Below are 21671 nucleotides of genomic sequence, written 5' to 3' on the forward strand. Positions count from 1 at the left end.
TGTCTACTGCTGCTTTGCATTTTACAGTTTTGGAATGAAAACCATATGTATTTGAAAACTGATCAAATTCCTTTTGCCTTTGATCAATAGAAAAACCCAATGTAAAATCCTCAATTTGCGATTGCCAGGAGTCAACCCAGGTCACCTACTTCTCATACAGCTACACTCACCACAATACTAATTGGAAGCACACCAGCTTTCGGAGCGACGCTCCTTCATCAGGTGATAGTCCTGATCACCTGACGATCCAGGTAACTATCACCTGATGAATGAGCGTCGCTCCGAAAGCTAGTGTGCTTCCAATTAAACCTGTTGGACTATAACCTGGTGTTGTGTGATTTTTAACTTTGTACACCCCAGTCCAACACCGGCATCTCCAAATCACAATACTAATATTACTGTAGACTTCAACACACAACACAATGCCTAAACACACTTAAAAAGATCTTTATCCTGATAACTTAGATAGCATGATCTACCAAAGTGATTTTTTTTAATCATATATGAAGACATGGATTTTAAGGAGCATCTTAAATAGGAGAAGGTGAGGTGAAATCCAGACAGGGAGTCCAGAAGTCGCTCTGGTTGTGTTAGATTCCCCAACCAATGCATCAGCTGTTTTAAGGAAAGAAATAAATGAGATCAGTTATTTGAATGGAAATAATGTAAATTATTGCTGAAAATAATCAGAAGACAATTTTTACAGGATATTATTTATTCTTTATAATAGAAACTTTTTTTTTCTCCCTTTTGTCCAGATAAATGGATCAAAGAAGTCAGTATAGAAGAATGGAGATGAGCCTGTGTTTGCATTTCCCCCTCTGGCCTGCAGTAAATGGTAACCCTTGCCTCAAGTCCTTTTTTTCATTTGCTTCACTCACTGACAATACAATTGTTTGCGATGAATGTATCTTTTGTGCATATCTAATTCCTGTTTCAGTTTTGCTTTTATTGTTCAGCTTTCTACTAACTGTTGCTCGTTGCTGTCAGCGCTTTTACACTGCTTTGCTCCTCCATTCTCTTTTATTTTGCTCCTCAGATCAAGTCATCACTTGCCCATTACAAGAGGAATGTTATCATGATGCTATTCCTCCTTCGTCTTTCATTCCATCCTTTGTGGGCTCCTCATCCATTATCTGTGCATCTCATGTTGGCTGTCAGTTAGTTGGATTTATTCATCAATTGAATTATATTTATAACTGGATATTTCACTACACGCATTAACTTATCTCTGAAGTTTTTCTGGGTCACCACATAAATAAATGCATTTGTGCAGCAACTAAGGTTCCGCAGCAAATATGCAATTTTTATAAAGAGGTGATAAGCATTGGAATTCAGAGAATAACCAGCTTGAAAGAAATATAAAATGTACACCAACCAGAGAAGTATGAAGCTAGCAGATATGGCAAAGAGTAAAATTACAGATTGCTTTCTGCTCTCTATCTCTGGGTCATGCTCTATTTTTCTTTGACCCCTCAGTCCTTTATGCATCTTACTGGCTTCGAAGATCTGTCTGACATTCAGAACATTGATAAAGAGAATAAATGCAAATGGGAAAAAAGGTGTTTAAAAAATGTTCAAAATATTTAAAACCTATCCACTGATGGTCATAAAAATAACCGGGCCTGGTTGAGAGTACCATGGAACATTGTTACTGATCATTCCAGGTTTATATCGAAAGTAGTTGGGAATGTTCTTTAAAGAAAACAAAATGCCGATTATTGCTAGAGCTCACATTGCAGTTTTCTCTGTGCAGTACTTAGTTTTCATCTGATGCAAACCAAATGGTGGCAAATCGATCAAAAGAAAAAGCAACAGTGAACCAGGCAGAACAATCAATGGTCAAGCAGCAAATGACAAAGAGAACACTACAAACAGGAGTGATGTTCAGGAAACACTGTGGATAATAATAATATGGAAATTGACAAAGTATAACATAAACAACAATGAACAGTAGATCAGACATTGACATGGCCACCAGATAGCGAGTGGTGCATGTAGAAAAACTAGACTTGCCCCGAGTCAAGAATGTAATCACCACTAGACTAACTGTAAGAGGAAGGAAAAAAAAAGACAAAGTTGCTGATGAAATATTCTCCATATCCAAGACCAGACTGTAAATAATCCCACAAAGATAATTGTCATTCCATGTTATATGAAGTTTAAAGAATCTGAACTACAGCAGCAAACTCTCTCTAAATGAATCAATAGTACTTTTAAAAGGCAGAGAAGAACATGAGCAGCAGATTGCTCATAGAAATATGGTCATGCACTCAATTTGTTTTGGTATTGGCACCGATTGATTTCATGTGCTTTGTTGGTTATTTAGATTAGCTGAAGTTTCCCATAAGGCCACAACATCCACACAAAGACACCTGACACAAACATTGATTGAAAAATTTCTGTATTCAGTTTTGGAGCCTCCACAGCTCAGATTGTCTCCAGAATTGTATATCCATGCTTAAAAGATAGTACAGGGCATTGAATCACTCCACAGTGTCTAGGAATGGATGTCCTCCACAATACTGTGATGATGATGCTCCTTGAACAAGATTAGGTTGTCCTTGGTTGTTTCTCAGAGGCTCCATTTTTGTCTGCATTTATCTATTTGAAGAAGCTTTTAAGTTTAAAAAAACACACTTGTACAATGAAAGGGGAATGGCCAGTTCTCCCTGCTTAGCTTTTATCTGGTTTGTTTTGGAGAAAGTGAGGACTGCAGATGCTGGAGATCAGAGCTGAAAAATGTGTTACTGGAAAAACGCAGCAGGTCAGGCAGCATCCAAGGAGCATGAGAATCGATGTTTCGGGCATAAGTTGAGTTGTGATAGTCTGTTAGGTTTTCAGATAGGTTAAGGTATTCTGTTAAACTTGTTAAGTTTCATGTGATATTCTGTAAATAGATTCTGTTTTGTTTAAAACCAAAGAGTTTTGACCAGCTGCATCACTTCGGGAATATCTACTGAAAACAACCAGAAAAGTTCAGGTCTGGGTTACCTTCTTGAAATGTCTTGATGGGGTCTGGCCTGGTCCATCACAGTATGGATGAACAAATAATCGTGCATTGAGTCCCTCCCTCTTGCATTGGATTGAACATCCTGTCAATCTTAACTATGAAGGTACTCAGCAGTGAATCCAACCACCATGTCCCAGGTTGGATACCCACCACAATCAAAAGAACTTCATCATTTGATAAAGAATCCCAGTAACGGTCCAAGACTGTACACTATTGCCCCCATCCAAATAAAATCTGAATCCAAGCAGCATTGCCCATAACAGCTGTCCAGTTTAGAAATCAGGCTGTTTATCTGAGATTAAGCAAAACTTCCTACCTATGTTCAGGCTCATGCTCCCAAGCTCCTCTCATAGGCCCTCTCCTTGTGAATAGAGACCAGCCCCCACCCCAGATTCAGAGCTATCTGGAGCTAGGAATCCCTGTAGTTTAACCAGCATTTCCCATGGAGATCACCAGAATTGCTTCTGTGGTAGGATTATAGATACCCTACAGTGCAGAAAGAAGTCATTCAACCCATTGTGTCTACAGTGACCCTTCAAAAAGCATCCCACCTGGACCTTCTCCCCAACCCAATGGATGTGTTTTTTATCATGGCTAACCCACCTGATCGGAATAGCACTGGACACTATTGGACAATTTAAAATGGCCACATCTTTGCATTATGGAGAAACCTCTGGAGAAATGGGGAGAATGTTCAAACGCTACACTGACATTCATCCAAGGTTGGAATGGAATCCAAGTCCCTGATGCAGTGAGGCAGCAGTGCTAACTACCTTGTTACTGTGCCATCATAAATCCTTATGGATTCAGGCCAATGCTACCGATTTGGGAAAACAATGCCTAATGGTATTATCATTAGACTGTTAATTCAGAGACCTTGGTAATTCTCTGGGGAGCTGGGTTCGACATTCACAATGGCAGATGGTGGAATTTCATTTCATTTAAAATCTGGACTTAAAAATCTAATGATGATGATGAAATGGCTGTCAATTGCCTGGGGGGATAAAAAGCGTCTTGTTCACGAATGTCCTTTAGGGAAGATAATCTGTTATCCGTAACTGGTCTGGCCACATGTGATTTCAGACATACGACAATCTGGTTGACTCTTACCTGCCCTCTGTGCAATTATGGATGGTTGTTAAGTGTTGGCCTAACCAGCAACACCCATATCCCTTCAATGAATAAAAGAAAATGGAACTCTCCATCCCCAGTACAGAAGACTGCTTTCTTTTTAGACCAGTCCTTGGGATTGGATATCGCCACACTGGATCTATTGCCACAAATATGCAATGATCACTCCAGAATTGATCCACTTTCAAAGATAAGGGAACCTCCACTTGATTCAGGGTCGTACACTAGAGTGGAGAACACCAACACTTAATCCATTACCCAGCACAGACAACCAAGACAAATGGATCTGTCTCCTAGTTTTGTGACCAGCAAGACTTGGGAAATTTATTAGACTCAGCAAAATAAGATATGACATGGACTATCCGCTAGGATCGCTGATGCCCCAAATTCAGCAAGACATCAGCACAAAGCGGTCACTCTTTTACTTTGGACGTTCCACCTGCTGTATGCCAGATGCACATTCCTCCAGACACTTACCACCTGTTGGGTTCAAAGTTATCCTTCTGAAGATTTGGTAATAGTCATTTTTAAAAAACGTACACGTGCAATGTGAGTTTTAGTGGCTAGCCACCATTCATTGCCTATCCATATTCACCTTTGTGATGGTGTTGGAGATCTGCCTTTTTGAAGACCTGTATTCTCTGGGTTGCAGGAAACATACATGCTTTTGAAGGAGAGTTGCAGAACTTTTACACAGCAACAGTGATGGAATGACGATGTATTTCCAGGTCAGCATAAAATCTGGCTTGAGAAGGAACTTGTATGTGATGACCTTTCTATGTATCTTTTGTTCACATTCTTCCAGGTGCTGAAGATCATGGGTTTGCTGTTAAAGCGACTTGGAGTGTAACATTTTTGGTATTAAATTTTGGTCAATGGTGAAGGGAGTGAGTACTAAATGTGATGATTGGCATGGCAATCAATCAGCTGTTTGTCCTACACAATGTGGAGCTTCATGAGTGTTGCAATCAGTGTTGCAATTGAGAGACACTCAACTAGATATATGGAGAACATTCTATCCCACTGCTGAGCTATGCATTCTGGACGGTTGACATGGATTGGAGAGGCAGGTAGGGAGCTTGTCACAGTAATAAGAGTGTCTGACATACTTCTGTAGCCACAGCGCTTGTATGGCTAAACTAGGGCATTTTCTTGTCAATTGTTGGTCCAGGTTGTTAATAATATTGATTTTGTGATGTTCATGTCATAATGAGCCAATGGGAGATTGGTAGACCCTCTCTTTTTGAGATGGTCATTAACTGGTCGAATCTGAATGTTATTTGTCAATGATCAGCCCAAGCTAGATGTTATCTCACTGTATATAGACACATATGTTTTCATTATCTCAGGAGTAATTGGTGCTGAACATTGTGCAATCATGAGCAAACATCTCTATTAATGAAATGATGATAAGGGAAGGGCAGTAATGAGGAAGCTGCAGATTTTGGGGCCTAGAATATGACCCTGGAAAAAGTCTTGCAGAGATGGCTGAGATGATTGACCTCCAAGAGCCAAAACCACCTTCGTCTGTAATCAGGATGACACCAAAGAGAGTTGTAATCTCACTGAGTCAACTTTTTTTTTCAGAGATCCTTATTGTGGACTAAGTGTTTGTAATTTATATTTTTAAGAGCCAAACATTTCTTCTCAAGAATTAAATGTAACTGTATAAATGGTGCAAATAATTGGGGAACAAATAATCAATCCTTCTGTAAATGTAAGTCAAACAATCCTGAGTTTGTCACAATTAAGAGTTAATTTGTCGTGCGTTGGAACGTCAGAGGCTGTGAAACAAAAACGAGAAATGTGTGATAGACTTTCGGCTCCCAGCAGAGTCGGAATATTTGGTATTATCACGCAAAAAGAAGAGAAATGCTCATAATTCTAGAAATTGGATATGTGAGCTGAGTTAGTGACATAGAGTACATAGATGGTAGCCAGAATCAAATCATCATTATACTAAAGACAAAATAACTATGCTTTTCTATATTTAACTTACCACATCCAAAAAGAGGTATGTATCTCTGACTCTTGAATTTGACTTGAAGAGAGCTGAGTAAAGCCCAAATGTGGGGCATGAAACTTTAAAAGAGTTTTCAATGCAAATATGGAAATGATATTTCCACTATTGGGAGAGACTACAACTGGAGAACATTAACATAGCATACTGACTCAGGGCTTGAACAACTGGGAATGGGAGATGCTAGCTTGGTATATTAAAGCACCATGTTAACTGTTCTGTATTCTGTCCTGTTAATTCTATGTAATGCTCTCCAACTCAATTATTAACCATACTCATATTGTAAATACTGAAGTTAGTAATTCATTGAAACAAACATTTTTATTTCTTTTTTTATTAAATTATAGATATTGCCTTACAATTGATTGATGCATGTTCTTCACCAAAATCTCTTCCTCACAAGGAGGACACACATCACAAAGTGAAGGGCAGCAATCTCTGGAATGTTAACTGTGGAAAAATTATATATTACAGATATAAAAAGTATTAATCCTAATCTAATCAGATACAGATGTGAAATTGTGTCAACATTTCCTGTTCGATATTCATCCTGATTCATATACAGATAATAAATTAGTGTAGACATGTCCCACAACTTGGCCTAATCATGCTGGAAGATTAACCAACCCCAACTATTTCAGCAAACAATATGTTTGTGGGGCATTTGATCAAGTTAACATTGTTACTTTGCCATTTTCCTTTTATGAAAATCATCACATCAGTTCATCTCCAATGGGACATTATGTAAACCTAGCACGAAACACATTCAACCCACTGCAAAGATTTTCACAGTTGCATTCCATTGTGTAATTACACACTAAACTGACAGCTCCATGAGTGGACAGAACAGGAGTGTAATATAAATGAAGCACTGCATGGTTCAAACCCTCACGGTTCTAGATATCACTGTGGTCAGATTCATTTAGATTTCCAAAAGCAGTTAAATTCTATAGTCAGAGATACTCCTCCTTGCACAGGGCCATTGGATTAAGTTGCTCTTCTCCAATTCGTAACCTCCATTCAGCATAATTTTACTTTGAGAGAAGCCCGCAGTAACACTTGGACACTGGAGTTAGTTGTTCCTCTTTGGCCAGGAACCCACACTCAGTAACATTCTAATTGAAAGATGCTGACTGAATCACATTGCCAGTGGAACAGAGTATTCTCTTCAGGCTATTGACCCACATGCAATAGAGCTCTACAATAAAAGGTATCACAGAAAAACAAAACTTGCAAGTGGAGTTATGGATGGTATCCTGTTAGTGCTCCACACTTACTACAATGCTGCACTGACAGAAACCACAGAAAAGCAAGAGTACTGGGTCAGAAGTTTCTATTCAAGCAATTACCCATACTCCGTATAAAACTACAAGGACACATCCTCCCAACAACATTAGTCCACAGCAATCATGGGTCCAGCTTAAGGTTCGTGATCCCCATTCAGTATAATTCTGTAATCAGTAATACCTTCACTCAGAGTAATTCCTGGAGATTCAGATCAACAGTACACAACTTTCCAGTAAAGCACTGGAAAATGCAGAGTGCCTGTGAGCTACTGAGAAAAAGTTCTCTTTTACCTCACTTGAGGAATTCTACCACAGAGTTTGTTTGGAAATGTTAACTACATACATTGATATCACACATCAAGAAATGATACTGCTCCCAACGAATGCCCAGTAAGTCAATGGTTAAATGTAACTGTCATGCACAGAAATGGGTCAGTGTTCAGGCAGCACCTGATATCAAGTGGTTCATCTGGGGAAGTAAAGCCTAAACTTGAAAGAATAAAAAAATCCAAGAGAGCCCATGATAAAATGCTAGTGCCCCAGAAGACTCAGTCTTTTGTATTGTACTAACGTCTGGTATCATGGCAGGAATAAACATTCTCAGAATCCTACACAGCCTTATCAGGTACCACATGGAATTCATTGGATATCTTGCCACCCAGCATTACATCAACTGCACTTTCCTTCGAGTGAACTATTTTGGAGTTGAAGAAATGGTACTTTATTGCATCAAAGAGTTTGATCCACTGGGTTACTCCCCTGATGTGCCAGATATGTCCCAGCTATCAGTGATGATGTAGCCGCTCTGACATATACAATGTACTGTGGGAATGTTCAGCACCATGTAATCGTTACTGCAAACATTTATAAACTTCCATGTGCTGGCTGGCAACAGTAAGTCCCTTCAATATTACCTTATTCGTACTTTTAAAATACTTTTTCTCTCTCAATAGTCACAAAAGAGTCTGGGGTTACTCAGCAACTTAATGTGACCTCCAGTAAACCACCTCGCCTGGAAACCGCAATCACTATTTGTACAGACATCCTGTGTTATAATCACTGCATTGCTGTCCTACACAAAGGCCATTATTCTATACCAGGGTTGAAAGATTATTCATATTCTTTTATCAGTTCTCTGCTGATGGTGACCCAATTTACTCAGTCCCTCAATCTGTGGACGACACAGTGGCACAGTGGTTAGCACTGCTGCCTCACAGCGCCAGAGACCTGGGTTCAATTCCTGCCTCAGGCGACTGACTGTGTGGAGTTTGCACGTTCTCCCCGTGTCTGCGTGGGTTTCCTCCGGGTGCTCCGGTTTCCTCCCACAGTCCAAAGATGTGCAGGTCAGGTGAATTGGCCATGCTAAATTGCCCGTAGTGTTAGGTAAGGGGGAAATGTAGGGGTATGGGTGAGTTGCGCGTCGGTGTGGGCTTGTTGGGCCTAAGGGCCTGTTTCCACACTGTAATGTAATCTAATCTGAACACCAGGTCAAATGGAGGGGACAATGACAGGACTACCTTTCACTGAGGGCCGGGTGTTCTGGGTCATGATTGGAGCCTCAGAGCAGTACAACAGTATCAAATAACCTAAATCATGCAAACCAACTTGTCTTTCGTCAGCAAAAAAATCCTGTTTTATTAACCAAGCTCTACCTTTTTGAGATGGAAATGTGTTGCTGGAGAAGCACAGCAGGTGGGGCAGCATCTAGGGAACAGGAGAATCGACGTTTCGGGTATTAGCCCTTCTTCGGGCTAATGCCCGAAACGTCGATTCTCCTGTTCCCTAGATGCTGCCTGACCTGCTGTGCTTCTCCAGCAACACATTTCCATCTCTGATCTCCAGCATCTGCAGACCTCATTTTCTCTACCTTTTTGAGCCTTCTGGAGAAGGTACAATAACAACAACATAGATTTCACAAAGTTGACGGAGTGCACGGTGTAACACTACAGCTTCACAGTGAATTGGTCTGAAAATATATCCAGGAAATTTATCTCCAAACACTCAGTGCCAACATAACAGGGAGGCTCAGACCATTCACGGACTCAGGAGTAGGGGAGAATCAAGTACGTCTCTTTTCAATTATCCCGCTGTTCAATCCAGCATGCGCTTTGTGAGAAACAAAAGCTCACTCACTTTAATAATTTCAGTCTGAGACGAATATCTGAATCAGCCGTTTATTTGTACACCTATAGGTGGGTGTGTTGTCTAATTACGGGGTAAGGCAATGACAAAATGCACACTATATCCCAAAAAACCCTTGCAATTTATACTGTTTTTTCCCATATGTTTTCCTTATTCCATTGTCTGTTCCCTGCTTCGCTTACGTCACAGATTTCCTTAAGACTTATCCCACAACTTCTGTTTATCCTGTCTTGTCCGTGACAAACTCTTATCTCTGACTCCCATAAGGGTGTTTGACGTCAGTCTATTGTAGATTATTGATTAGGCATATCTTTTCTTCTATCAGCATCTATTTCCATCCAGAGGCCACTTTGACCTCTTTGATTAGGGCTTGTTCCTGTGTCTCCGAGTAAGGGAAAACAGATGTCTTCCTGTTTGCCCACACATCCACCATTGTTCTGTATTCACGTCTCATGCTAACATATCCTTTCTTTTTGCTCAATATGTATTTTCTCATTCTTGTTCTGTATCAGAATTTATATTTGCAGAAATAACATTAATTCATTTATATCTCACAATTTCCCCTTTTTTCTTTTCATTACTATCTGTTTTCTTCTGCATTCTTGTCTTTTTTTAAACATTGTTCCCAAAATTCGCAAGCATCATTTCAGAGATTTCATCCATCTTAGTCTCACTCATCTCCTTATTATTTAGTTGATAAAGTTCCTCTGTCTGATTCCCCTCAGGGGCATTCGTTTCATCAAGGCTGTTTCAATCAGCCTCTGGGTGAGCCCTCGTATACAGGGTATGATACAACAGCCAATGGCCACCAATACCCCGACTACTACCATCAGGGAAGTAAGGATAGAAACCACCACCCCCTTCCATTTTCCAAACTAGGATCCAAGCCACCCTGTGAGAGATGCGTCTACTCCTGAATTCTCAGCCAGTTCCTCTGCTAAGGTAGTCAATCCCCGTAAGGCCCGAGTAATTGAACCATCAGGTGCAGTGTTATTAGGAATAAAGGTACACAGCTTCCTCCTAACATCACACATACACCCCCTTTCTCTGCTAAAATCATATCAAGGGCTATTCTATTTTCCCATGCATTCCTACTCGTCCCATCAAGCTATTCTGATATTCCTTTAACCACCTCTCTTGTATAATTTATAAATCGCTGTTGATTATAGAAAATGTAATTTATCCAATCTACATTTTTATTAATTGTTACCCACCAAAAGAGAGCTGACTAAAAGCCTGCTGCAATCTGGTTACGAGCGTTGAATTCAGGTACTCCCCTAGGGACTCCTACCGAATCGAGATAAATCCTGTCTTCAAAAGAAGTATCTAACAGTAATCTCTTACCCCTTCCCTTTTTCCCTACTATCTTTTCCTTCTCAAATGCCAAAGTAAATGGAATTGCCAATTGTACAATTGCACATATCCCTTTCCAATCCGGAGGTAGGGTGGGTCTCAATATTTTTCCTCCACAGTACCACCACAGATCCGCTAAGGAACCTTTAATGCTGAGTAGTTCCCTCCCTTCTCTGTTTCGGTAACATTCTTAATTTCTGTACATAACTTCAGCTCCCCCAAATGTCTCGACCGACCTGTGCACACATAACGTGCGATTTCCAACTGCGGCGGAAAATGTGGGGAGAACTTTTGCATCTTTCTCCTCCAAGGGAGGGAACATAGAGATAGGGAGGTACAATTCCTATCATTCCATACAGTCTCATCCTGGTACAGGGCTATCATACATTTCATGCCCTTCCTGTCTCGCTTCCACCCGAGCGGAAAGGGAACCACCTGGGCCACTGGCCTACCGGAAGCACATCCATAGCAATTGCTTTTGTTCAGACTTTTTACAGTATACTTTACCCATTCAACCCAGGCATTTGCATCCCCGTACCCAGTCTCTAACTCGATAGTCTGTTTCAAATCCTTTACCTCTATAATTTTTACTACTTTAGGATCATCGGGAGGGGTGAAAGGTTGTATCTCATTACCCAGTAATTCTACCCGTTTTCCCTGTCCTACGCTAATTCGAAAACAACAGCCCACAAACTCCTTCCCATTTGCTTTCATTTCAATCCCAAATGTTTCATTTAATTGTACTCATAAGTGCCACCTCCCAAAACTGCTTCGTGCCATGTGGTTTTCCTTATCGTTAAATATATGGGGTTACACTCTTTATCGGGACAATCGGTGCTGGTTGAAAGGGGGCCCGGTGTATTGTGACAAGACCATTACACCAGGTACCATCCCCGAGGCCATCCCCATAGGACTTAAGATGTATCTCTGAGTTGCGGTATTGTCTCTGATTAGCTACATTCCCACAATTTACTAAGCTACATACATCAGTGTCTATTACTTGTGGATTATCAGACTCAGGAACCATTAATAATACATATGAAAATGATATGTGACAAAATCCCAATACCAAGAGGGCTAGCATCATAACTCTAAGCATTCCCAGTATTCTAATCACTATGCTAAAACACAAAAAGGCTTAATATACAATCTTACAGAAATAATCCTGCGCTCGCGCCACCACTGTATAGTCAATTACTCAAAGTCTCTTTCGTCTGAGTTTCAGCGGGTCTTGCGTTGATTCGGCTGTCCAGACTTCTTCCTCAACTGGAGGGTCCACAGGCCCTTTGATCCGAGTATAATGAGTCCAGCCTTTCTCCGCCGTCCTTATTGCCATTTCGGTAGTCAAAAGAGTCTGATACGGCCCTTCCCAGTCTGGCTGCAGCTTAGTCTCTGTCCATGATTTTATTAAGACCCAATCTCCTGGTCAGATGGGATGAACAGCAAATTCAAGGGGCGGAGTGTGTGCCAATAGACCCTGTTTTCTGAGGAAAGATAAAGAGGAGGACAAGCCCAGTATATACTTCTTTAAAAACAAATCTTTAGTTTCGGGAATTGGCAATTCTCCCTGCGTTCCCAGATAAGGTCATTCAAATAAGATTTCATAGGGGGATAGTCCCAAATCTTTCCTCCACCAAGGGACAAGCCCAAAAGGCATCCTTTAAATCTATCACACTAAACCATTTGTGATCATGAGGGATCTTACTTAATAACGTGTAGGGGTTTGGCACCACTGGGTGCCTGACCTGTACTATCCGATTTAGTGTTCTCAAATCCTGCACCAATCGATAAGTTCCATCAGAATTCCGCACTGGTAGAATTGGGGTATTATAAGGAGACATACATGGTTCCAATAGTCCATCTCTAATTAGTCCCTCAATTACTGGCTGCAGTCCTCGTTTACCTTCTGTATAGGATATTGTCGTTCACAGATAACGTCTCCTTTTCGTTTTAAATTTATTGTAAGGGGAGGGATCTGTAGTTTTCCACAATTCCCTTCTCTAGCCCATACAATAGGGTCGATCTTTCTCTCAGCATCCTCTGTCAACATCGCCAGTTGTACAACTAATTCTTTTTCCTGAACTCCAATCTCCAGTCCTAAAAGGATAATTAAATCTCTCCCCAGTAAGTTACTTCCTATATCAGGGATATATAGCAATTCCCCTGTGATCCTATCCTTAGGATCTTCTATCATCATAGGTTTAAATACTGGAACAGTAAATCCCTCCCCTTTTACCCCTGAAACAATAATTGACTGTGTTAACATTTCTACTTTCTTTGTTTTAAATTTCAGCAATGACCGTGCTGCCCCCGTATCTACTAGGAAGACTACCTCCTCCCTACACGGTCCCACCTTCAAGTTTATTAAGGGTTCCTGGTGGGCCCCCGAGGGCAGGAACCCCTGACACCCCTATTCTTCATCATAATTCATAAGCGGAATTGCCTTTTCTTCCCTTTGTAGATCAGGACACTCCCGCTTAAAATGCCCTATCTTTCCACAATAATAGCATCCTGCCTGCAGCGACTTCCATCTCTGCCCCTGTCGCTCAAACCCTCTATCAAATGATCCCCCTTGTCCTCTCCCTCTTCCTCTTCCTCTCTGTTCTACATGCTGCCTCCTGCCACTCCGGTTGCCCACTATTGGTTCCATTCTCCCCTTAATTACCCCATCAACCGTAGCTACCATCATTTTCACCTTCTGTTTTTGTCTCTCATCCTCCCTTCTTACAAACACTTTCTGTGCCTCTCTCAACAATTCATCTAATGGTTTTCCGCTCCATCCTTCTATCTTCTGTATCTTTCTCTGTATGTCTGGCCATGCTTTTGTCACAAAATGTACTTTCAAAAGACCCTGTGCCACTGGGTCCTCAGGGTTCATTCCAGAATATTTCCGCATTGAGTCCCTTAATCTTTGCAAGAAAGCTGAGGGAGTCTCATCTTTCTCCTGTCTAATTTCAAAGGCTTCAATCAAATTCTGCGACTTGGAACTGCCTCTGTTATTCCTTTTAGAATCAGGTCTTTCAATTCCCTCATTTCTTCTCTATGCTCCGGGTTTTGGTTTTCCCACTGGGGGTCTCTGAGGGGAAACTTCACCTCTCCCTGTCCAGCATCCCCATCTCCAATCGGGTGTTCCCTGTCCCATATTTTAATGGCAGTTCCTCATATAAGTCCCCTTTCCTCCCCAGTAAATAGTATATTCAAAATAGATATTAATTCAGCCCAGGTATACAGAATGGGCCCCAAAAATTGATCAATTTGTTCAGACAACCCCACCGGATCCTCAACCAGGACCTTCATTTCCTTTTTAAATGTTCTGACCTCCCCACTGGTGAGGGGGGCACTTACAAACCCAATCTCTTTGTCCCCTATAGGTACCTCCCAAAGGGGATAAGTCATTACGTTTTTCCCCTTTTTCTTTTTTTTTTAAAGAAATATTGCAATATTTCTAGCTCCCCATAACTTCAAACACCAATTCATCAATTCATGCTTGACTAACCTTCAAAGCCTGTTCCTAACTTATAAATATATTTATATATATTTACGTTCATTTCTTCAGTATTTAATAGTCAAAATGCACAATGCATACTGTTCCCAATTTTGCAATTCACTGTAATTACCCAGTTTTAGTCCTTTAATTTAGATCCAAAATTAGTTTTCTTAAATAGACCTGACCAATCATTGCTCAATTACAATACTATATGTCGTAAAATAATCAGAGCTTGCCTTAAAAGAATTTGTCTACTCAAGTTTTTTTTTAAAAAAACTTCTAATGCATGAACAATGGCTGAATCCAAGGTCACAGATATTAACCATAGAATTTTGCTTTTACTACAATCTAATTATGAACTGAAACTTCAACTGTCCTCCATAATTATGTAAAGATAAAAGAGATTAGTTTGAAACTGATAGTAAGGCAGTCATGATCTGTAAAAATAACAGGAGTTATCATTCCTTTTTTTTTCTTCATAATCTCAATAGAATCCTTAACCTTAAAAGAAATCATGTTAAGTTTCCATAACAAAAATCAGATTCAAAACAGTCCTGGATCTCAAGCTCCAGGGAATAAAACACAAACATTCAATCACCAACAAACAAATATTCACTCAAACCAAATCACAAAGGGTTAAACTTCCTACCAGCTGTACAGATCTGTACGTTCTCTCTCTCTCTCTCTCTCTCTCTGTCTCGCTCATTGACACATAAACTCAGATATTCACAAATCCAGTCTTCGTCCGATCTGTACTTTGGCCAGAAGACAGCGGGATGAAGAATGGAGTCCTTAGTCCATACAAAGCAACAATATTTAATCATCTTTCTCCCTTGTACAAGTATTATTTTGCCAATTTCCACAACATCCTGCCCAAAGGACTTTCCAGAGGAATGTTGTAAGGGACCCCACCTCCATTTCCATTGCCGTTTCCTTACTTTGTTTCCCCGGAGGCTTTTTCCTTACCCACAGCGCAAGCCATAGTGAGTTCCTTCGTTAGTCCCTTATTAACTACTAAAACTCAATCCCAGCTACCAAGGCAATACTTAAAAGTCAATTTTCTTACCTTGGTCTGTGCACAGAGTTGCCTGGCCCCTTTTATCAACGTATCTTCTATCGAGCTCCTATCACTGTCTGATTCAGATGTCTCTCTTATAGGATTCACATCAGTCACCCAAGGGAGCAGACCAAATGGGGACACGAGACCGCTCCTCAATGGGGAACGGGACGGGTCTTCCCAGTGTCCAAGGCCAGCCACTTCCCCTGGTGATGGAAGAAAATCCCGGATGAACCCCCAATTGTGAGAAACAAAAGCTCACTCACTTTAATAATTTCAGTCCGAGACGAATATCTGAATCAGCCGTTTATTTGTATAGCTATAGTTGGGTGCTTTGTCTAATTACGAGGTAAGGCAATGACAAAATGCACACTATATCCCAAAAAACCCTTGCAATTTATACTGTTTTTTTCCCATATGTTTTCCTTATTCCATTGTCTGTTCCCTGCTTCACTTACGTCACAGATTTCCTTAAGACTTATCCCACAACTTCTATTTATCCTGTCTTGTCCGTGACAAACTCTTATCTCTGACTCCCATAAGGGTGTTTGACGTCAGTCTATTGTAGATTATTGATTAGGCATATCTTTTCTTCTATCAGCATCTATTTCCATCCAGAGGCCACTTTGAACTCTTTGATTAGGGCTTGTTCCTGTGTCTCCGAGTAGGGGAAAACAGATGTCTTCCTGTTTGCCCACACATCCACCATTGTTCTGTATTCATGTCTCATGCTAACATATCCTTTCTTTTTGCTGAATATGTATTTTCTCATTTCTGTTCTGTATCAGAATTTATACTTGCAGAAATAACATTAATTCATTTATATCCCACAGCTTCGAATACATCTGCAATCGAGGAAGAAACTGTTAGATCCAACGTTGGCACCTCATAAAGAATTAACTCCTTCACATTACGTGCTGCAATATGTGAAGACGTCGTTTCCATCCCCCTCCCCCCTTTTGATGTGATAATGGAGAGGCTTGGCCGCGTGATACTTCCACCCCACAAGGAGGAAGCGATAACCTTCCGCCATTTGTCGACATCTTTAATTCGTCACTCAACCATCGCCCCAAGTGTCTCACCCTCAGTCCTACTTCTCCACCCCTCCCCGAAATATACTGCCGGCTACTTCGAGATTCAACGCAGATGCGATTGGAGAGGTTTGGGTGTCGGCAGCGGGAACGATATTGGAAGCGCGGAGGGAGTGGGTGGCGGCATTAGGCGCCAAAGTGTGAGGCGGCGCGGGCCGGAGGCGTCGAAAGAAAATCAGGAGGTGAGGATCTTCACCACCCCACCCCCCCACATATTCACTCAAAATCATTTCACTATCTCCCCAAAATCTCACCAACACACCCCAAACTTTCCCCAAATCACTCCAGTATCCCCCAAACATTATCCCAATACTGCTCCAATACTCCCCCAAATCACTCCAATGTCCCCAATTTACCCAATGCTCGCCCAAAGTTACACCGATCCTCTCCAGACTCATGCCAGTACTCACCCCAATATTTCACCAAATCGCTCAATACTCCCTGGAATATACCCTAAATTGCCCCAATATTCCCTCCAAATTGCCTCAACACTTCAGATCCCTCCAATATCCCCCAAATTACCCCAACACTCTGGCAAAATCAAGCCAATATCCCCAAAAATCATCTCAGCCTCCAAATCATCCCAATACTCTCCCAAAATATCATCAATATCTCCAAATCACCCCAGTATGCCCTCCAAATTATCCTAGTGTCCTCCAAAGTGACTCCATACTCAAAAATCACCCAATACCCCCCAAAATAACTCCAACATCCCCTAAACATCACCCCAGTATGCCCAAAATAACTCCAATATCCCCTAAAAATAACTCCAATACCCCCACAAACCTCCCAATACCACACCAACATCCATACTTCCTCCAGTACCTCCTCCATATCTACTCCCCAAACAAATATCACTCCTACCTCCTGTGCCTCACACACTGCAAAACTATTTCCATTCCCACTTAGAAATGGAAAAGGTGGAAGGGAAGAGAGAGATGGAGAATGGGGGGTGGAGGTGCAGTGGTGAGTTTACAAAGAGAGTGTTGAAAGTTATTTACAGTAATGGGAAGGAGGTGTGAGAAGAATGGAAGAGGAGATTTGGGGAGGGAGAAGGATATGGGAGGTGATGTTGAGAAGTGGGAGATGGTAAAGGGGGGCAGAGAGGAATTGTAAGGACTGAAGGTGGGGAAGAAGGAATAAAAGGGGATGAATTGAAAGCAAAAAGAATGGAGAATGTATATAATTGTGAAATATTAATGTATTTTAGTTTCACTGAGTAACTTTAAAAGTTAAATGACTTGATTTATTCAATATTTTTATAATTGGCTAACACTTTACTTTTTATGAGATGTGTACTGCATTAATGTGAGGATTGATTAGCTCAGTTGTCTAGATGATTAATGCAGTTCAGAATAAAGCCAGTAGTGTAGGTTAAACTTGAGAAATTCAGTCAGCCACTTTTTAAAGGGGATTTAATATTAATCTCATTGGCCTGGGACTCACTGTGACATACAGGCCAAATGAAGCTTTCCTTCCCAAAAGGGCATTTGGTTAATATCTTGGATTTTTACGACAATCTTTAACTTTGCGAACCTTCACCATTTACCAGCATTTTTTTTGCTATTTAATTTTTTAAAGACTGAATTAATATTCTCAAACTGTGAAATTTGATTTGAACCTTCAATTTTTGAATTCGTTGATCTGGCAATTGAAACTTGTTTGATTTATTTTTGATTTCTTGCTTGCATAGTTAGTCTGTAGCTCTTGCTTTTTGTATTGGTCTTCTCCATCTTTCTCAATTCTCTTTTCTCTTCCCCCACCCCAATTGCCACATCTCCTCACCTCTAACCCCTTCTCAGTTTTCTTTCCTTATCTCTTAAGGAAAGTTCTTGGACAGCTAAATGGCTTGCCATGATTAATATTTGGTCCTCACGATCTTAATATCGTCTACATCTGATACCCATAAAATTGCTGTCACTTCGTCTGCAGTAGAGATCTGAGTGGAGGCCAGAGGCTTCTTGCTGCTCAAGGATGAACAATATCAAAAGAAGCTCTTTTACTAAATGGTCACCATGTGCGTTGTATTTGGGCTCTTGCATTGGTCAAGAGTTTGACCTTTTTCTTATGTAGATTGTTATGTACATTAATCTTGTGGAAACCTCCAATATGTCATAAATGTGAGTTAAATAAGTGGATCAACAGAAAGTATGATGAACAGACAGCTTCTCCCCGATGGCACTATGTTGAGGGAAGACCAACAACAGAGTAATGAGTGCAACCTGCAAACTTAAGCATCAAGCTCCAGGATAATTGTAATTTTCCTAGTATGGTTTGAGATTACGTGGCTGATTGTACTAAAATTGAAACATTGAGATTTCAGTTTTAATTGGATCATTTTTGAGATATAAATATATAAATAAAAACTGCTAAAGAACAATCTTAAAATTAATGTTGTTCATTGAGATGATGGTGGAAGACAAATGAGGTAAAAGTACTTTGACAATTATGCTGTGTAAGGCTGGGCTTTTGATGAAGTGTGAAGAATTCAGAACTTGCTGCATTCTGAGTTGAGCTGTTCCAGTACAGCTGCTACGGTGGGGTCTACCTGACATGGTGGAAACTTGCCCAGGAGTGTCTAGTACCAAAAAACAAAAAAACTTAGTTTAGCCAGTCACCACACCATCAGTCTACTGTTGATCATTAGTAAAGTGATGGAAGATGTCATCGACTATGCTATCAAGCAGCATCTGCTGGCTGGTTCAAACATTAGAAAGAGAGCTGAACTCCAGAGGTAAAGTGAGAGTAACAGTCCTTGACTCACAACAGCATTTGACCTAGTGTGGCATCAAGGAGTCCTAGCAAAGTGGAGTCAAAGGGAGTCAGGGTTTAAGTCATATTGAGCATAAAGGAAGATAGATGTCAGTTATCCAGGCTCCAGGACATCACTGCAAAAGTACCTCATGGTATTGCCCAGTTATCATCAGCTGTTTCATCAATGACCATCCTTCTATCATGAAGTCAAAAATGGATATGTTTGCACAATTGGTGGGCGGCATGGTGGCACAGTGGTTAGCACTGCTGCCTCACAGCGCCAGAGACCTGGGTTCAATTCCCACCTCAGGTGACTGTGTGGAGTTTGCACATTCTCCCCGTGTCTGCGTGGGTTTCCTCCGGGTGCTCAGGTTTCCTCCCACAGTTCAAAGATGTGCACATCAGGTGAATTGGCCATGCTAAATTGCCCGTGGTGTTAGGTGAAGGGGTAAATATAGGAGGGTGGGTTGTGAGTCGGTGTGGACTTGTTGAGCCGAAGGGCCTGTTTCCACACTGTAAGTAATCTAATCTAATCTAAAAAAATAAATAGTTATCTAAACTGATGGCCAAAGACAAAACAACAATCCTAAGTGAATACACATGGGAGTACCTTCACATAGACCATTATCGTTTGGTGACCCTGGAAAGAGAACAGCAACCAAGGAGCGGGAGAATCCTGCTCCTTGGATGCTGCCTGACCTGCTGCACTTTTCCAGCAACACGTTTTCAGCTCTGATCTCCAGCATTTGCAGTCCTCACTTTCTCCTAAGAGAATAGCAACAACAGGCAAGGTGGGAAATATCCAGTTAGACAAAGTTGTTTGATCCTCTGTGGGAGAGTAGCTGCCACAACATTCCAGATCTATGTTTGTCTGATTGGATTCTGCACCATAGTGCTGTGCATCTCTTTACAAATGGCACAATTCACTCGTCTTTTTAACAACCAAATAATTCAACAACATGTATCAAAATTAGAACCCTGAGCTCAACACTCCTCCCAATGATCTGTCTTCACAAATATCATGCCTCCACACATTCACTCACTGATGAAAACAACATTTTGTACTGATGCTCACTTATCACTCCATAACGATCTGCTGAACCCACCCATTGCCCACATTGTATCTGGACTCCGATTTGATGCACGCTGCCTGAACAAGATCCACCAACAAAATATCTTCACTTCAAGGAATAGGAAACACTGAATGCCACTAATAGGTGCATTGTTACAAAACCCATCCAACCAATAACAGGTTTTGAACTACCACAGAGTGCAGTCTTGCCGAACACTTTCTAGGAAATGCCAGGGCTGGTGCTCAGCCAAACTTCATTAATGTAGCCTCAGTGCAAATGCATTCCAGAGAAACAGAACCCAGTATAAAGAAACAGACAATGTTGCACATGACTGATGAGTCTCCAAATTGACAATCTCTTTGCTTTAAACTCAGTGAGTGAGCACAGTATTGTCTGGCATCAGTATTTGCATTGCTAAATGGAAAGAAAATGATTATCAGTCATAGGTAGATATAAGTATGATTCAAAGCAGAAATTTATACAAGTTAAAATTTTCCAAGATTACCAGGAATACCAATAATGGCAAGGATGGTGTTGTATATTTTTTCAACCTTTTCCCTGAGAAGATGCATTTAATTGTTTGTCATACAAACTCCCTTCCTGCTGTTGGCAAACTGTCAGATTTGGAGAATTCTCTTAGAGCTGGAGCTGACACAGTTCCAGGAACTTTATTTTGTTGTGTGATATATCCCCTGGGAAAATGTGATTACATCATCAATTTTTAAAAATCATTTTGAACAGATTATACCAGATTAATGATGTGATACCAATGAGATTTTAGACTGTGTTTGAATACCCCAAAGACTGGATTAATCTGATCCTATTACATCTCAAATGTGAATTGTAACTTGTCTTCAAACATCAGTATTTGTATTATTTCACTCACTATCAATCCCATCAAAATCTAAATATCTTCTGTTTTTTTTTCAGTGATAACCTTCATTTTGCTGAGGGTATTCAGTCATTTAATACCTCGTGTTGTCGAGCTCCTTGAGAGTTGTTCTATTGCACATTCTTATCACAATTATTGATTGTCAAAAGATGAGTGAATTGTGCCATTTGTAAAGAGATGCACAGTACGGTGGTGCAGAATCCACTCAGACAAACACAGGTCTGGAATGTTGTGGCAGCTATTCTCCCACAGAGGATCAAACAACTTTGTTTAACTGGATATTTCCCATCTTGCCTGTTGTTGCTATTCTCTTTCCAGGGTCACCAAACGATAATGGTCTATGTGATGGTACTCCCATGTGCAATTCGCTTG

The 21671-nt window shown here is 40.8% G+C and overlaps 1 long non-coding RNA gene across 1 annotated transcript in view; it reads left to right on the forward strand.

Annotated features, from left to right (window-relative positions):
* LOC148136027 (uncharacterized) overlaps nt 1-16782 on the forward strand; it is a 32152-nt gene extending 15370 nt beyond the window's left edge. Inside the window, exons 2-3 of the long non-coding RNA XR_015754698.1 lie at nt 759-838; nt 16323-16782. This is a non-coding gene — a long non-coding RNA (uncharacterized LOC148136027). The remainder of the gene's footprint in view (nt 1-758; nt 839-16322) is intronic.
* The last annotated feature ends 4889 nt before the right edge of the window (nt 16783-21671 follow it).

Source organism: Chiloscyllium plagiosum, unplaced genomic scaffold, assembly GCF_037043375.1.
Source record: "Chiloscyllium plagiosum isolate Xiang-an unplaced genomic scaffold, Cpla_swu_hap1 HiC_scaffold_47, whole genome shotgun sequence".
In the NCBI taxonomy this organism is placed as follows: domain Eukaryota; kingdom Metazoa; phylum Chordata; class Chondrichthyes; order Orectolobiformes; family Hemiscylliidae; genus Chiloscyllium; species Chiloscyllium plagiosum.